The sequence below is a fragment of the Lissotriton helveticus genome, chromosome 2_1, assembly GCF_964261635.1.
Source record: "Lissotriton helveticus chromosome 2_1, aLisHel1.1, whole genome shotgun sequence".
Lineage (NCBI taxonomy): Eukaryota > Metazoa > Chordata > Amphibia > Caudata > Salamandridae > Lissotriton > Lissotriton helveticus.
In genome coordinates, this window is record NC_136059.1 from 5395843 (window position 1) to 5412357 (window position 16515).

Here is a 16515-nt window from a genome sequence, read left to right on the forward strand (position 1 = left end):
TCTTTTATTTTCCAGGGGCAGATGCCAAGGCAACCTGAGGCGGCCTGGCTCTTCACATCCAGTGCTGATGATTATCGGAGCAGAAGTTCCCTTCGACTGTTTTATGGCTCACGCGGTTGGCGAACGAGTCATGATTCTTTGAGGGTTCGAGTATGGAGTTTGCAATGACTTTTGAAATGATTCATGCAGATTACTGACAGACAAAGAGGAGGATCTATAGTGACTCTGACTTATATACTACACATGACCCCAGTGACTGGTGGAGAGGGTGGTTCATGGGAATGTAGTTTTTCTTTTTGTGATCTTTTCATTCGCTGCTGTGTTTTCTTGAGTAAAGAAAGAGAAGCATAATCCTTGCCTCCGTGTCCTTAATAGTGTGGAAAAGTAAAATGTTGCCATGTTGTATGTGCCTACGTTTTCCCCACTCTATGTTATATGTGCATGATCGATATGCATGTATTCCCTCATGATCGATTAAAGACGCAATCATAGTTGTGTCCAACTCTAGCATGCCAGTTTCCAGTTCTCGTGAAAGCAACGAGTATTAGGCCTATGTTGCCATGTTTCTCAGTGTGCACGTTAATTCATCGCATTGTCCCCGTTCCTAGGCCTCAAAAGGGCCCGGACATCAGATTCAGCTCCAGTCTCCTGAACCCTCTCCGAGGAGCGATGCAGCCCCCACCTGCATCCCTGACCCTTCACTTATTCCCTGCCTCGCGGTGCCCGGCTCGGCCTGGCTCTGCCTGCCTGTCTGCCAAGAGTATGTTATGATTCTAGTTATCAGTCCAGCCCTCCTTCTCTGCATTCCTAAGCTACTGAACTGCATCAACAGTTTCAGCCATGGTCTAGTCTTTCTGTCTCCATGTAAGAGAAATACTGTATTAATATTCATAGAATATTCCTAGTTCACGCAATACATGTAGAATAATGCATGCACCAGTCTTAGTGTCAAGTAGCCTTTGCCCTGATAACTTTTGGATTCTATCAACATGTACTCCAAACACCAGATACCAGATATGCCATAGGTACATGTCGTCCTGACACCGCAGACTTTAGTCTCCTCTTCTAGCGCAGAAATCATAGCCCCCAGTTCTCCCTGGTAACACGTCATTGCCCGTTTGCGCGCACCACTAGGTTAAAGGTCCCAGCTGCTCGAGTAGCCCCCTCCATATTTCCGCCCCATTCATGACACTTCTGTGACGTTTCATACCACATGTTTCCTTACACGCCCCGTACACGCCTTCCTTTCTCCACCCATGCACTCTTATCATATGTTTGTCATAAGTTACGCCTACTGCATGTAATGTATTGGAAATGTATTACTATATATATGCTGCACTGTCGATGAAGCATTGCAGCTGCCTTCCTTTTCATTTTATTTCAGGCTGTCCCGTTCCAGTCCCTTCCCTTTTGCCTGAATAAATCCTTCTGACTCGGACACATCGGATCCTGCCTCTTATTTATTGAGCTATCTGTTATTGTTAATGTAATTCAAAAATAGTCCCGGTATTATTTATTTATATACCACATAATGGCGCCCGAACAGGAACGAGCCCCTTCCTCACGCGCTGGCGATGCCACGCAGGTCCCCTGACCCTCTACAGCCGTGACGGAACTCTACTGCGCACCGGCAGATATTTCTGCTTCAAGTCTCCCTCAGGCCCATGGAGGAAACGGAGTCTGCGGTCCGACATCCAGACGAAGCGGTGTGGAATGCGGTTCGTCCCGACCAGAGCCCAAGCCGAGAGAGCAAGGTCCGAAGTATCCGGAGGCCCACCTGTAACCGAAGTTTCCGAAGTTCGTAGTCCGACGTCGTAGCAGTCCAGTCAAGTCCAGTCCGAGGCCTTCCAGTTTCTGCTTTCCCGGTGAGTACCGTCGCAGGGGAAGTATCTAGACAGGACCATTAGTTGGTCCTGGTCCGATGGGTTTGGGTACGCAGATCCAGTACGAAGTATTCACCTAGGTGGATACGGGTCCTGACGTGTCTCTTTATGGGACCGGTATGTTCTGTACTGTTTTAGCAGTGCATCCAGTAATTCTAGTAAGTTTCGTTCTCGAGAAATTCATGTGTTCTGTTTTCAGTGTATCAGGTAATATTCTGTTCGAACTGTTATTCATGTATTTTTATGTTGTGGTATGAGTGCTTTGTTCGCTGTTTTATTACTGTGATTATTGTGTATTGTGTTCCAAGTATATTCTTGTAATGCCTTTATTCTCGAAATTACGTCAGTTAAAGACCAGAAAAGGGTTGCTCGAAGAAGCAGTTCCTGTCCCTCCTAGGGACAGTCCAGGACATTTTATGTATCACAAGCATGGCTTAGATGCCATAATATATCTAGACTTATGGGCGGACTATACCAAGGAATTAGAAGAGAAATATAGATGGCCCGTATCAGGTACATGGGATGCCGAGTGCATCATGCGAGTAGAAGAAGCATTATGGAAAAAGAAAGCCAGACAGTCCCAGAAAGATGCCATCGAGTTATGGCGCAAAGAATCTCATAAAAGAACCGAAAAAGAATTCAGAAAAACAGAATTAAGTAGGGAATCCGCAGAAAAAGCCCAAGAAAGGGAATTAATCGAAGAAGGTGAACGAGTTAGAGCAGAACAGTCAGACAGACAGAGAAATGCCCTTATTAAGGGTATGTATCCTCTTCTTGCCGAGGGCTTGCCAAAAGCAACCCCGGAAGCACCCTGTAATTTTCCGCCGCCATTGGTCCCGATTAAGCTACGTCACAAACCGACCGCAGCTGATATTTTTCTCTCGTCCTATTTGGACGATACAGTCCCAGAATATACAAATCCTATTCCGCCTGTTCCCGTTAATAATGTAATTCCTGTTCCTCCAGCCGCTGGTTCCGTGGGTTCAGTTCAGGTTACAGCACCCGTTACAACATCTGTTACAGCACCCCCGACCCAGCCCACAGTACATGTACCCGCTTTGCCAGTCACTCTACCAGCACGTACAGTACACACCGACGATTCTAGTTTAGGAGCCGCGGGGGGAGGTTCTCTTCGTACCCCGCCTCAAACCAGACGGCTGACGCTACATGAACTAGCGTTACAGCGTACGCCAAAAATGACTACATACGCAGATATCAAGCGAGCCCTTACTGAATGCCGTTATGATCCAGTTCCAGGCGAAGGTCATATGGTCATATATTCATTACGTTTAAGACGGGTTGTCGACTATTTGGACACCCTGCCCGATATGGGAGAACATCTAGACAGAATATATTGTTTTATCCGTACAGGAGTGAATCCAGAAAGTATTCACGAAGCCATGGTTCAAAGAAAAGTCGAGACTCAGCTCATGCTTCTAAAGTTTTTGATTAACTGTTTAATAAGAGAGCACGATACTCCAGAAAAAGATCCGGAAGAAATGAAGGTCCTGACTAGGTGGAGTGACAATATAGCCGAGGGAAAACACAAGACACAAAATTGTATAGAGAGTATGTACAAGAAAATCCGTAGGGAAATCATAAAGTTACACGAGAAACAAGAAGCAAGACAAGCAACCGAGAAAGAGAATGACTCTTCTACTGAAGAGGTAGACGACGAGAATCCCTCTAGAATAGCGTATGTAGGTAGAACTAGACTTTCCGACCGACATTCACGCCCAGATTACAAGAAAGTTTTTCCTCCTCCAGCACCAGAACAGTGTTCTCTTGAGCAAGTATTCCAAGCTACCGATCACATTCTGAAATCACGAATAGGGTATAGCGAGCTCAGTACCATACATGAACAAGAACTAGCCCGATCAGCAGTCCGATGGACTAGTGATTCTACCACTTTTCCTGACGAAATAGTGGCACAAATGTTTCTGAAACTGCCCCCAGCCGAGCAACGTCTGGTGGGTATGTATATGATCCAGCACCTCATTACACTGTATGAGGAACAGCATTCTGATCCAGGTCCTCTACATGATGTATTGAACGAGTTACTCCAATACAGATGGAAAGGTCTAGGTACCGATTTAATTAGCGTCATTCTAGAACAGCGCCACAAATACCGAACGTTTCTGAATCCACATTTTGTTCACGTCTCACCCCCAGAAAGTAAACCATTCTACATAGACAGACAGAATCTGTTACGAGAAGTACATCCAGTCAAGAAAGAGGGTGGTGGTCTAGAACGAGTATTTGTTTACACCCCTATCACAAAGATGGAACTCTTAGAGATGAAAAAGTTAATTCCCTGTCACGACAAAGATCCAGCAGGGTTCCACCGTGAATTAAAGGACATGCTCCGTATGGGAGAATACACGTATCCTGATATCATTAAAATGCTAAAGGTCCTGTTGCCTGCGGGCATATATGAAAAACTCAAAGAAAAAGAATGGGAGGTGGGAGAGAAAAAGATAGATTGGACAGCTCTAGAAACTGAAGATAATATACGAGTACCAGGTACCGGTCTTGGGGATAAAGCTAAAGAATTGCCCGAGTTATTGATACAAGTTTTGCCAAGATTACTAGCCACGAAAAAGGAAGATTGGGATGCAATCTCAGCCTGTAAACAGAAACAAGACGAAGATACTAGTGATTTCTATTCTAGATTTGAAAAATGTTTTATTATTAATAGTGGTCTGAAAACAAGTAGTGAGTCATACCCTCATCTTTTTGTTACCAAACTAGTCGAGAATTCAAGTCCACAAGTTAAAAATCGAGTCCTGAAAGTCGAAAGTACCTGGCAAGCTAACACTCCGTCACAGATGTTACAAATGCTCCAGTACCACCAGAACAGAATCAGGGAAGAGCAGGAACACGAAAGGAGACGTATGAAAGACACGAAAATGAAAGTACTAGTTGCACAATCTGTTCCACAAGACAGTCAGAAGAGGGGTCCGAATCAAGCCAGTCATCCTACAACTCCCGTTAAAGGGACATGCAATTACTGTAAACAGCCAGGTCATTTTATAAACGAATGTGCAGTTCTGAAACACAATATAGCTACTGGTAAAACTAAAGAAAGACCACGTCCGCCTAGACAAGAACAAGTTTCACAGACTTCCCAGCCAACACAGAATGCACACCAGTCAGTTACGGTACCGCAGCCTATAGCTGCAACACAGCATGTTACACAGCAGATGTACCAGTATGCACAGTCAGAGTATCCAGACTATCAGCCATATTCATGAAACAGCCTAGAGAGGGAGGTAGGCTTGCCTCTCATCGAGATTCCTGTAGATCAAGAGGGTCCCTATGTACACAGTCAAGTATTAGGGAAAGACAGAAAGTTTCTGATTGATACAGGGGCAAGTAGGACTACCATCAGTCATGACGAGGTTCCAGGGGCTCCGCTCTCAGGCTCTAGAAATGTTTCCCTTGGATTTTCAGGAAAGCCTATTGTTAATGAAATATCGAAACCAGTTACTCTAGAAGTTGGTCCATTGTCCCGAACTACAGATTTGTTACTCACGAAATCTTGCCCAGAAAATTTGTTAGGCATTAAGACTTTGAAAGAATTAGGAGCAGTCATATGCTGTTCCCCAGAAGGGGTCCGCCTGTTCTTGCGTGATTTTAAAGGTCATTATGTGTTACGTGATTTTGATCCAAGATTATTGAATGTACCACAGCATTTATGGGCGCTAGGTCCAACGGATGTAGGTTGTATGCATATCACACCCCATCGTGTGACTCTGAAGCAAGGTGTTGTTTTACCACGAATCAGACAGTACAGATTGCCACCTGAGGCTGTAGCAGCCTTATCCAAAATTATTGACGAACTTATTGTTCAAGGAGTGGTTGTAGAAACTGACTCCAATGTATGTAATTCTCCTATCATTCCAGTCCTGAAACGTACTGATCCAAATGCACCTCCAGTTTATCGATTAGTGATCGACCTTCGAGAACTTAATAAGTGTATTATACCTCAGTACCCAGTGGTCCCAGATATTTCTTCTCTATTGACAGCCATTGATTCTGAAGCTACGTTCTTTACAGTTATCGATCTCAAGAACGCATTTTTCAGTGTCCCCATTCATCCAGACAGCCAGTTCCTTTTTGGATTCTGTTTAAATGGAAGAAGCTATAAATTCACACGAGCTCCTCAAGGTTTTACAGAAAGTCCTAGCATTTACAGTCAAGCACTTAGGAGACAACTAGACAATATTCACATGCCAACTGACACTGCCCTGCTCCAGTATGTCGATGATCTACTGATCACAGCCCGTTCTGAACGTGACTGCGAACGTGCGTCACTTACAGTTCTGTATTTTGTGGCCGAGATGGGGCACAAGGTGTCCCCTTCCAAATTGCAATTCTGTGTCCAGCAAGTGGTCTACTTGAGACACTTACTGTCCAAGAGGGGTAGGCAGTTGACACCTGACCGTATCCAGTTAATAGCATGTCTTCCACAGCCCAAGACACAGAAGGAGGTACGAGCTTTTATCGGCCTCACTTCTTACTGCAGACAAAGGATTCCGCAGTATGCATTTCTAGCCAAGCCACTGATACAGTTAACGACACAGGAGGCAGCCGTATCGACTGTCCTCCCTTGGACCCAGGAACATACACTTGTTTTTAATGAGTTAAAGAAAGCTTTATGTAATGCACCAGTTCTAGCAACACCGAACTACAGTAAGCCTTTTACACTTTTTGTCACAGAACGTGATGGTACTGCATTATCTGTTCTCACACAAGATCAAGCAGGACAATACAAGCCCTGTGCTTATTTTTCTAGCACATTAGATCCAGTGGCCCAGGCTCTGCCTGCGTGCCTCAAGTCAGTTGCAGCCACAGCTCTAGCCATCAGACAGAGTGATTCCATAGTGTTAGGACACTCCCTGACAGTACAAGTTCCACACTCCGTGGAAGTTCTTTTAAACCGAACACAGACTCAGTATTTGACAATTGCACGTTTAACAGGTTATGAACTGACACTGTTTCAGCCACACATAGAAATCAAACGCTGCAACATTTTAAATCCAGCTACACTGTTACCGTCTGTTACTTCAAATCCTGCCACACATGATTGTGTGGAAGTTGTTAACACCATGACAAAGCCAAGACAAGACCTGACAGATATTGCATTACCTGATCCCGACCTGACACTTTATGTGGATGGTTCATGTATGAGAACAAGTACAGGAGAACTAGTAGCCACGTATGCAGTGACTACTGACACCGAAGTTATAGAAACACATCGTATTGACACCCTGTCTGCTCAAGCAGCAGAGCTTGTCGCTCTGACCCAAGCCTGCATACGTGCCGAGAACCTGAAAGTTAACATATACACAGATTCACGTTACGCATTCGGAGTCGTACACGACTTTGGAGTGCTCTGGCAGGAAAGAGGTTTCATGACTTCTCATGGAACCAAGATCCAGCATGGTCTCCTCATTCAAGCTCTGTTAGATGCAATACATTTACCGACAGCTATCGCCATCATGAAGTGCAAGGCACATACGAAAGTCACTGATATCATTTCCCAAGGTAACGATCTAGCAGATCGCACAGCCAAGCTTACAGCTCAGACTCCAGACATTCCAGTTAACACGACACAGACAGACATTCCAAAACAGACGACTTGTATGACAGTTAAGGACCCTACACAAGATGTACTAGATATACAGTTACATGCTACTCCCGATGAAATCAAGAAATGGTCCGAACAAGGAGGGGTCCAGACAGATCAAGGATGGTTGCCGAAGGGAAAAGCCACATGGTTTCTCCCCGACTCTATGGTTCAAATCATTATTAACACCGCACATAGTCCAGCACATTTAGGAGAAAAAGCCATGTTAGACAGTATCCAGAACCTTTGGTTCAACAAGCATTTACGAGCAGCAGCCAAGCAGAAAGTACGTACCTGTATGATATGTTGTCAGTTCAATCCAGGTAAAAGTGTCCCGGTGGAACAAGGTGGATTCCATCCTCCTGACCACCCTTTTGAAGTCCTCCAGATGGATTATATTCAGATGGAGCGATGTCGAGGTTTCAAGTATGTCCTCGTAGTTGTATGTGCTTTGTCCAGGTGGACAGAAGCATATCCAGTTCCAGATTACACAGCCGCGACCACTGCCAGGCAGTTGGTTCGTGAGTTCTTTCCTCGCTATGGACTACCTAGGGTCGTGTATTCAGATAACGGCCAGCCATTCTCATCCGAGCTCATGAAACAAGTTTCCCTTTTGTTAGGGTACCAGTGGAAGGTCCATTGTGTACGCCATCCTGAAGCAGCCGGTCTCGTAGAGAGACATAACCAGACTCTGAAAATCCGCATCGCCAAAGTATGTGCAGAGAAAGGTGTAGATTGGATAGTAGCACTGCCAGTTGCCCTATTCTATATGAGAATGGTTGCTCACTCCCGTTCAGGTCTATCTCCCTATGAGATAGTATTTGGCCGCCCCCCTAACATGTGGGGTACTCCTAGACCCCGTAGCATAATCGATGTTGACAGTAATATGCTGACAGATTACCTTGCCTCCTTGATGTCTGCACTACAATCTTTTCGTTCACAGGTTGCCGCTACATTTCCAGACAACACCGAAGTGAAACCGCATGAATTAGTTCCTGGGGATTTCATTTTGGTTAGAAATTTTGATCGTTCAAGTCCGCTGGAGCCCCGTTGGAAGCAGCCCCGTCTTGTCCTCCTCACCACCCGGACTGCAGTAAAGCTGGAAAATCGTAAAGGGTGGCTACATATGAGCCACGTTAAGAAATTTCATGGACTCAGAAATAAGACATTTCTCAAGGACTGCCCCGTCCCCAAGGACTATCCAGACTATGAATCTAAAATACCCCTGTTAGAGAAAACTCCGCAGCAGGAGTATAAAGCAAAACTCCGGTCTAGTAAAATAAGTCAGCCAGTTTAATTGTCTAAGTCCCTCTCGGGTGAAACGGTTAGACAGGTTCCTGACATGTATGAGACAGACCCACACAGTGAGAGAGTTAGTCAAAACTCTAAGAGATGTATTATCGTTCTATTCTTTTTATTGTTCTTTAGTCTTATGGTTACATGCATAAGTTATGCGTTACATTTATGTTTTCCTATTTCACATGTACATATGTTTCCTAATGTTACAGTAGAGCACACATTTAGTGATCTGCCTCCTCACGAGTTATCTTATCGTCTTGCTATGCGTAGCAACACTTTTATCCGAATGTTGCATTATTCACACCAGACCAGCAATGCCACTAATTGTTGGGTGTGTGGTCGACTCCCCCCTTTCCAGACACCGAAGGGAGTTCTGCCACTCTTTCCCTATCCGTTTTCACATAATGGTTCGTGTGGAGCATGGCCCACGTTAACGTCATCCTCAACTGATATGTCCCTTCTGAATCGAACATGTTTCCCAGACAAGCAAGGTCTTTCCCATAGAACAGGGTTAGATCTAGAAAATGAAGTATATGATTTAGGTAATTATTCCTCGAATTTCATGGTCTTGAATGTCCAGTCCGATACTACTCCAGATTTGCCTGCTATTTCAGTACTTCCAGTCAAAGGCGAATTATGTGTCAGAAAGAATGGTTCCGCACATGTAGGACATAGTGATTGTACTACTATTGTCGAGTATAGTGACAGTGGGAAATCTATTTTCAAAGCCTCACGTCATTCTTATTTTGTTTGTGGTCAGACCGCATATGTTCGTCTGCCCCTCGATTGGGATGGAACATGTTACATTGCCTTCCTACTGCCACCAGTTTTTCTAGCACCATCTGATTATCACAGAAACACACATCTAGTACACGTTAGACATAGAAGGGAGACCGAGTCCCCAATTGTCGACCAAATTGAAACTTCTCTAGAACAATATCAAGACTTCAATAAAGGCTTCTTTTTCTTTATAGGACCTGTCCAGAATAGTAAGTTAATACGTAGGTTAACCAGAACCCTTGAAGCAGTAGTGAATGAGACTACTTCCGCTCTAGGTAACTTAACTGAAGAGCAATCTGCTATGCGTTTTGTTGTGCTCCAAAATCGTCTCGTTCTTGACGTCATACTGGCCGATAGAGGAGGAGCTTGTAGAGTCATCGGATCTAGTTGCTGCATTTTCATTCCTAATAACGCGCCGTCTGTTTATTCAGCTATAACCAGACTTCATAAAATTGCCCATCAGTTACACCAGAATCCAGGCACCTGGACATGGTCCGGTTGGCTCTGGAGTATAATATCTGCCTGGGGATGGAAAGTATTGTTATTCCTAGGTATAGCAGTAATGATCATATTCAGTTGCTGCCTCTGTTTACAATGTGGCCCTGCGATTTGCGGCATGTGTGCTACCTCTTGTATTCCTAGTCCTAAGTCCCGTTCCAAGACAATTCGAGACGAGCAAATGATGCTATATGAACAGATAGATGGTATCATGATTATTGATGTTTCCTGATGGAAACGTAGGGCACAAGGAGGGAATGTGGAAAAGTAAAATTTTGCCATGTTGTATGTGCCTACGTGTTCCCCACTCTATGTTATATGTGCATGATCGATATGCATGTATTCCCTCATGATCGATTAAAGACGCAATCATAGTTGTGTCCAACTCTAGTATGCCAGTTTCCAGTTCTCGTGAAAGCAACGAGTATTAGGCCTATGTTGCCATGTTTCACAGTGTGCACGTTAATTCATCGCATTGTCCCCGTTCCTAGGCCTCAAAAGGGCCCGGACATCAGATTCAAGCTCCAGTCTCCTGAACCCTCTCCGAGGAGCGATGCAGCCCCCACCTGCATCCCTGACCCTTCACTTATTCCCTGCCTCGCGGTGCCCGGCCCGGCCTGGCTCTGCCTGCCTGTCTGCCAAGAGTATGTTATGCTTCTAGTTATTAGTCCAGCCCTCCTTCTCTGCATTCCTAAGCTACTGAACTGCATCAACAGTTTCAGCCATGGTCTAGTCTTTCTGTCTCCATGTAAGAGAAATACTGTATTAATATTCATAGACCCACTTGTGGGACACCCCCGCGCCGCAGGTGACCCACTTGTGGGACACCCCCGCGCCGCACGGCCACCAGCTGCTGCGTGTGCCCCCTGCCTGCCCCTGCCTCGCTGCTGCCTCGTCTGCCGGTTGCCGGCTGCCTCCGCTGCGGGGATTGTTTTCCCCTGTTTTGTCGATCAATTGTGCCTGCTTCTGTTTAACTGCGTTTCACTTCATTTTTCCCCTGTTTTGTCATTCAATTGTGCCTGCCTCTGTTTAACTGCGTTTCACTTCATTTTTCCCCTGTTTTGTCGATCAATTGTGCCTGCTTGTGTTTATCTGCGTTTCACTTCATTTTTCCCCTGTTTTGTCAATCAATTGTGCCTGCTTCTGTTTAACTGCGTTTCACTTCATTTTTCCCCTGTTTTGTCATTCAATTGTGCCTGCCTCTGTTTAACTGCGTTTCACTTCATTTTTCCCCTGTTTTGTCATTCAATTGTGCCTGCCTCTGTTTAACTGCGTTTCACTTCATTTTTCCCCTGTTTTGTCGATCAATTGTGCCTGCTTGTGTTTATCTGCGTTTCACTTCATTTTCCCCTGTTTTGTCAATCAATTGTGCCTGCTTCTGTTTAACTGCGTTTCACTTCATTTTTCCCCTGTTTTGTCGATCAATTGTGCCTGTTGAGCTTAAATCTCATTTTGCCCGAGTTTTGCTCTCCTTCCTTGTTGTCCGCCTACCTCGCCGCCCTCCGCCCTCCCTTCCCGCCACAGCCGCTTGTCCCCGCCCCTTTTCTCTTCTGTAACCCTCCCCGCTCCCGCCTCCCAGCTGCTCCGCCCACCCGCGCACTTCGCCTTAAATGGCGACCGTGCGAACGCGCAGCGGTCACGCGCAGCGGTCACGCGCAGCGGGCGCGCCGATTGTGCGCCGAAGGCGCGCCAAAGGTAAGCCCGTCTGCGCCCGTCCGCGACCGGATCGCGACCAGCGCCAGAACCCCTGGACCTCGAAGATCCCGACCGACCCGCCTGACGTACTCCGCCGCCACCCTCACCGCTCTCAACACCGGCCGACTCCCTGATTGCCATCAAGCCACTCCACGACGCACCCACGGACCTTTCAGCTGCCACGACTGCAAGTTCACCTGCATCCGGACCTGCCCCGCACCAGCACCCGCCAAGTCGAACACCAGCAGCACCCACCTCAAGTGCATCCTGCTCAACACCCGCTCCGTCCACAGACACGCCATCGAACTCTGGAACCTCCTCGACACCACTGCCCCTGACGTCGCCTTCCTCACGGAGACCTGGATGAACACCTCTTCAGCTCCCGACATCGCCATCGCTATCCCAGAGGGCTACAAGATCGTCCGGAGGGACCGAAACGCCAACCAGATGGGAGGAGGCATCGCCATCGTCCACAGGAGCACCATCCATCTCACGACCAGCACCGACAACACCCTGACCAGCGCCGAACACCTGCATTTCCAGATCCACACCAACCCGAACACCACCCTCAGAGGCACCCTGATCTACCGACCCCCTGGACCACGCACACAATTCAGCGAGGACATCGCCGACTTCGTCAGCCCGCACGCCCTCCCCTCCGCTGACTACATCCTCCTGGGAGACCTCAACTTCCATCTAGAGAACAACAACGACCGCAACACCAGCACCCTGCTCGACAACCTCGCCAACCTGGGACTCAAGCAACTGGTATCCACCCCCACCCACCTCGCCGGACACACACTCGACGCAGTCTTCTCATCCAGCACAGACATCGACTTCAGCCACGCCACCGAGCTTCAATGGACGGACCACAGCTGCGTCCACTTCACCTTCAAGAGAACGACGACCCACCACCACCAGCAACAGGCCGCCCGCAGAAGCTGGAACAAGATCACAGCACACCAGCTCGCCACCTCCCTGAGCCAGCACCCTCCGGCCAGCTCAACGAACCCCAGCCAGGCCGCCGACAACCTCACGAAGTGGATCAGCAACTGCGCGGACGAACTCGCCCCACTGAGGACCCCGCCCAGCAGACCCGGCAGCAAGAAGGCCCCATGGTTCACCGAGGAACTCAAGAGCTCCAAGAAGAACTGCCGAACCCTCGAGAAAGTCTGGAGAAGGGAACCGACACCGGACAACAGGACCTCCTTCAAACTTGCCACCCGGAAACACCACCAGCTGATCCGCGCCGCCAAGAAAACAGCATTCAAGGACCGGTTGGACAACAACGCACACAACTGCAAGGAACTCTTCAACATCGTGAAAGAGCTTTCCAACCCCAGCGCAGGAAACAACGACATCACCCCATCGCAAGACCTCTGCAACTCCCTCGCTTCGTATTTCCACAACAAGATCGCGGACATACACAACAGCTTCAACAACCAACCAACGCACACCAGGACCGAACAACCACCGCCCACCACCACCCTCCACGCCTGGACCCTGATCAGCACCGAAGACACCATCCGCACGATGAACTCCATCCACTCCGGATCACCGACCGACCCCTGCCCTCACCACGTCTTCAACAAGGCCGACGCTGTCATCGCACCCCACCTGCGAGACATCATCAACACATCCTTCGCCACCACCATCTTCCCGGAGAGCTGGAAACACGCCGAACTCAGCGCTCTACTCAAGAAACCAACAGCGGACCCCACCGACCTCAAGAATTATCGCCCCATCTCGCTCCTCCCGTTCCCAGCCAAAGTCATCGAGAAGACCGTCAACAAGCAGATGGCCGCCTTCCTCGAGACAAACGGATCCCTCGACCCCTCACAGTCCGGCTTCCGAGCCAACCACAGCACCGAGACCGCCCTCATCGCCGCCACCGATGACATCCGAGCCCTGTTGGACAATGGAGAAACAGCGGCCCTCATCCTCCTAGACCTCTCCGCGGCATTCGACACGGTCTGCCACCGCACCCTAGTACGGCGCCTCAGCAACATCGGAATCCAGGACAAGGCGCTGGAATGGATCATCTCCTTCCTCGAAGGAAGAACACAGAGAGTCCGCCTACCACCGTACAAGTCAGAGGCCTCCGAAGTCATCTGCGGCGTCCCCCAAGGATCATCTCTGAGCCCCACCCTCTTCAACGTCTACATGAGCCCCCTCGCGGCCATCGTACGCAAACACAACCTCAGCATAATCTCCTACGCCGACGACACCCAGCTGATCCTCTCCCTGACCAACGACCCCGCCGCCGCCAGAGCCGACCTGCACGAAGGGATGAAAGAGGTAGCCGAGTGGATGACGACCAGCCGCCTGAAACTGAACTCGGACAAGACGGAGGTCCTCATCCTGGGCTCCTCACCCTCCGCCTGGGACGACTCCTGGTGGCCTCCCGCCCTGGGCACCGCACCCAAACCGACAGACCATGCACGAAACCTGGGCTTCATCCTGGACTCCTCCCTCTCCATGACCAGGCAAGTCAACAACGTCTCCTCGGCGTGCTTCAACATCCTACGCATGCTACGGAAGATCTTCTGGTGGATCCCCACCGAGACCAGGAAGACCGTCACCCAGGCCCTCGTCACCAGCCGGCTGGACTACGGCAACGCCCTCTACGCCGGTACCACCGCCAAGCTCCAGAAGAGACTCCAGCGGATCCAGAACGCCTCAGCCAGACTCATCCTCGACATCCCACGAACCAGCCACATCTCCGGACCTCTGAGAGACCTTCACTGGCTCCCCGTCAACAAAAGAATCACCTTCCGCCTCCTCACCCACGCACACAAAGCCCTACACGACCAAGGCCCGAGCTACCTCAACAGCCGAGTCAACTTCTACGCTCCAAAACGCCACCTCCGATCAGCCAACCACGCCCTCGCCGCCGTCCCCCGCATCCGAAGAGCGACAACAGGAGGAAGGTCCTTCTCCTACCTGGCCGCCAAGACCTGGAACTCCCTCCCGACCGACCTGCGCCTGACCCAAGACCACCTCTCCTTCAGGAAGAAGCTGAAGACCTGGCTGTTCGAGCAGTAGCGGCACCCCCCCCCCCCAGCGCCTTGAGACCCTACGGGTAAGTAGCGCGCTCTATAAGTGCCATTGATTGATTGATTGATAGAATATTCCTAGTTCACGCAATACATGTAGAATAATGCATGCACCAGTCTTAGTGTCAAGTAGCCTTTGCCCTGATAACTTTTGGATTCTATCAACATGTACTCCAATCACCAGATACCAGATATGCCATAGGTACATGTCGCCCTGACACCGCAGACTTTAGTCTCCTCTTCTAGCGCAGAAGTCATAGCCCCCAGTTCTCCCTGGTAACACGTCATTGCCCGTTTGCGCGCACCACTAGGTTAAAGGTCCCAGCTGCTCGAGTAGCCCCCTCCATATTTCCGCCCCATTCATGACACTTCTGTGACGTTTCATACCACATGTTTCCTTACACGCCCCGTACACGCCTTCCTTTCTCCACCCATGCACTCTTATCATATGTTTGTCATAAGTTACGCCTACTGCATGTAATGTATTGGAAATGTATTACTATATATATGCTGCACTGTCGATGAAGCATTGCAGCTGCCTTCCTTTTCATTTTATTTCAGGCTGTCCCGTTCCAGTCCCTTCCCTTTTGCCTGAATAAATCCTTCTGACTCGGACACATCGGATCCTGCCTCTTATTTATTGAGCTATCTGTTATTGTTAATGTAATTCAAAAATAGTCCCGGTATTATTTATTTATATACCACAATAGAATAAAAAAATTCTTGACGTGATAACTAGAAATATTTGTATTAATGTCTACATCGTACCTGTGTCATGAGAGGCAAGTGCAGTGAGGAATCCTTCGGACTGGTTGGTCAAATATTTTCTGCTTCTAAATTCTGGCTGCTATCTGATTTGTGGCCTAGCAAAGCATTGGGTCTATGTGGCTGCTGTGAGAGAACAAAGCACAAATGTTTTCTACGTAATGTTCCTCCAGCCTGTCATTTGGGATACCTTTTTGTTATAAGGTGCAGGATGGCATTTTGACACCTCTTTTGAATGTTTTCCAGCTTTATCAGTTTTTCATATTGTACATGATCACACTCGCAATCGGAACTTCAGATTAATACCCAGTTTTTACTTTTCTTTATTGTGCACTTTAAGTTGACCATATGTACAAAAATATTGTTATATCATAATTCAGCTCTATGTAAACTAAGTTTCATATATTCTTGTGTGTTTATATAACAATCTCCTGTGTAAATAACACACTACTAAATATAAATATGAATATATATATATATAAATAATTCACAATTATTTCCCAATTGTTTTTGCACTGAAATTACTTGACAAATTATTTTATTCTAAGCTGATTTTATACTAAGATGATTAGTATCTCCCACACATTTTGATGTAGATCTGCAACAGAGAAGGTAGTAGCCGCAGTTCTTTCACGCAGGGAAGGTGCCCTTGAAAAGTGAACGGGTGGGAAAATGGAAACATTCCCAGGGAGTGGCCAAAGCAGAACTCAGGATAAAGACTCTGGAAACAGGACTGTCAATACTTTACTGTTAGAACTGGCTATTTCTGGCAGGCTAAGGCTGACGCCAAAGCCAGGCAGAAACCACCATTCTAGTCAGGGCAAGGGAGTCACACGCCAAGATAACCCCTGCTCACCCCCTTGGTAGCTTGGCACGAGCAGTAAGGCTAAACTCGGAGGCAATGTGT

General features: G+C 47.8%; 1 protein-coding gene across 2 annotated transcripts in view; it reads left to right on the forward strand.

Annotated features, from left to right (window-relative positions):
* Positions 1–16515, forward strand: part of LOC144817659 (uncharacterized) — a 139278-nt gene that overhangs the window by 113253 nt on the left and 9510 nt on the right. Inside the window, exon 1 of one of the 2 annotated variants that reach the window (XM_078674388.1) lies at positions 1586–1865. The exons of the other annotated variant lie outside the window; for it this stretch is intronic. The gene's annotated coding sequence lies outside the window, so the exon portion shown is untranslated. Of the gene's footprint in view, positions 1–1585; positions 1866–16515 lie in introns of those variants that run through there. 2 annotated transcript variants of the gene reach the window in all.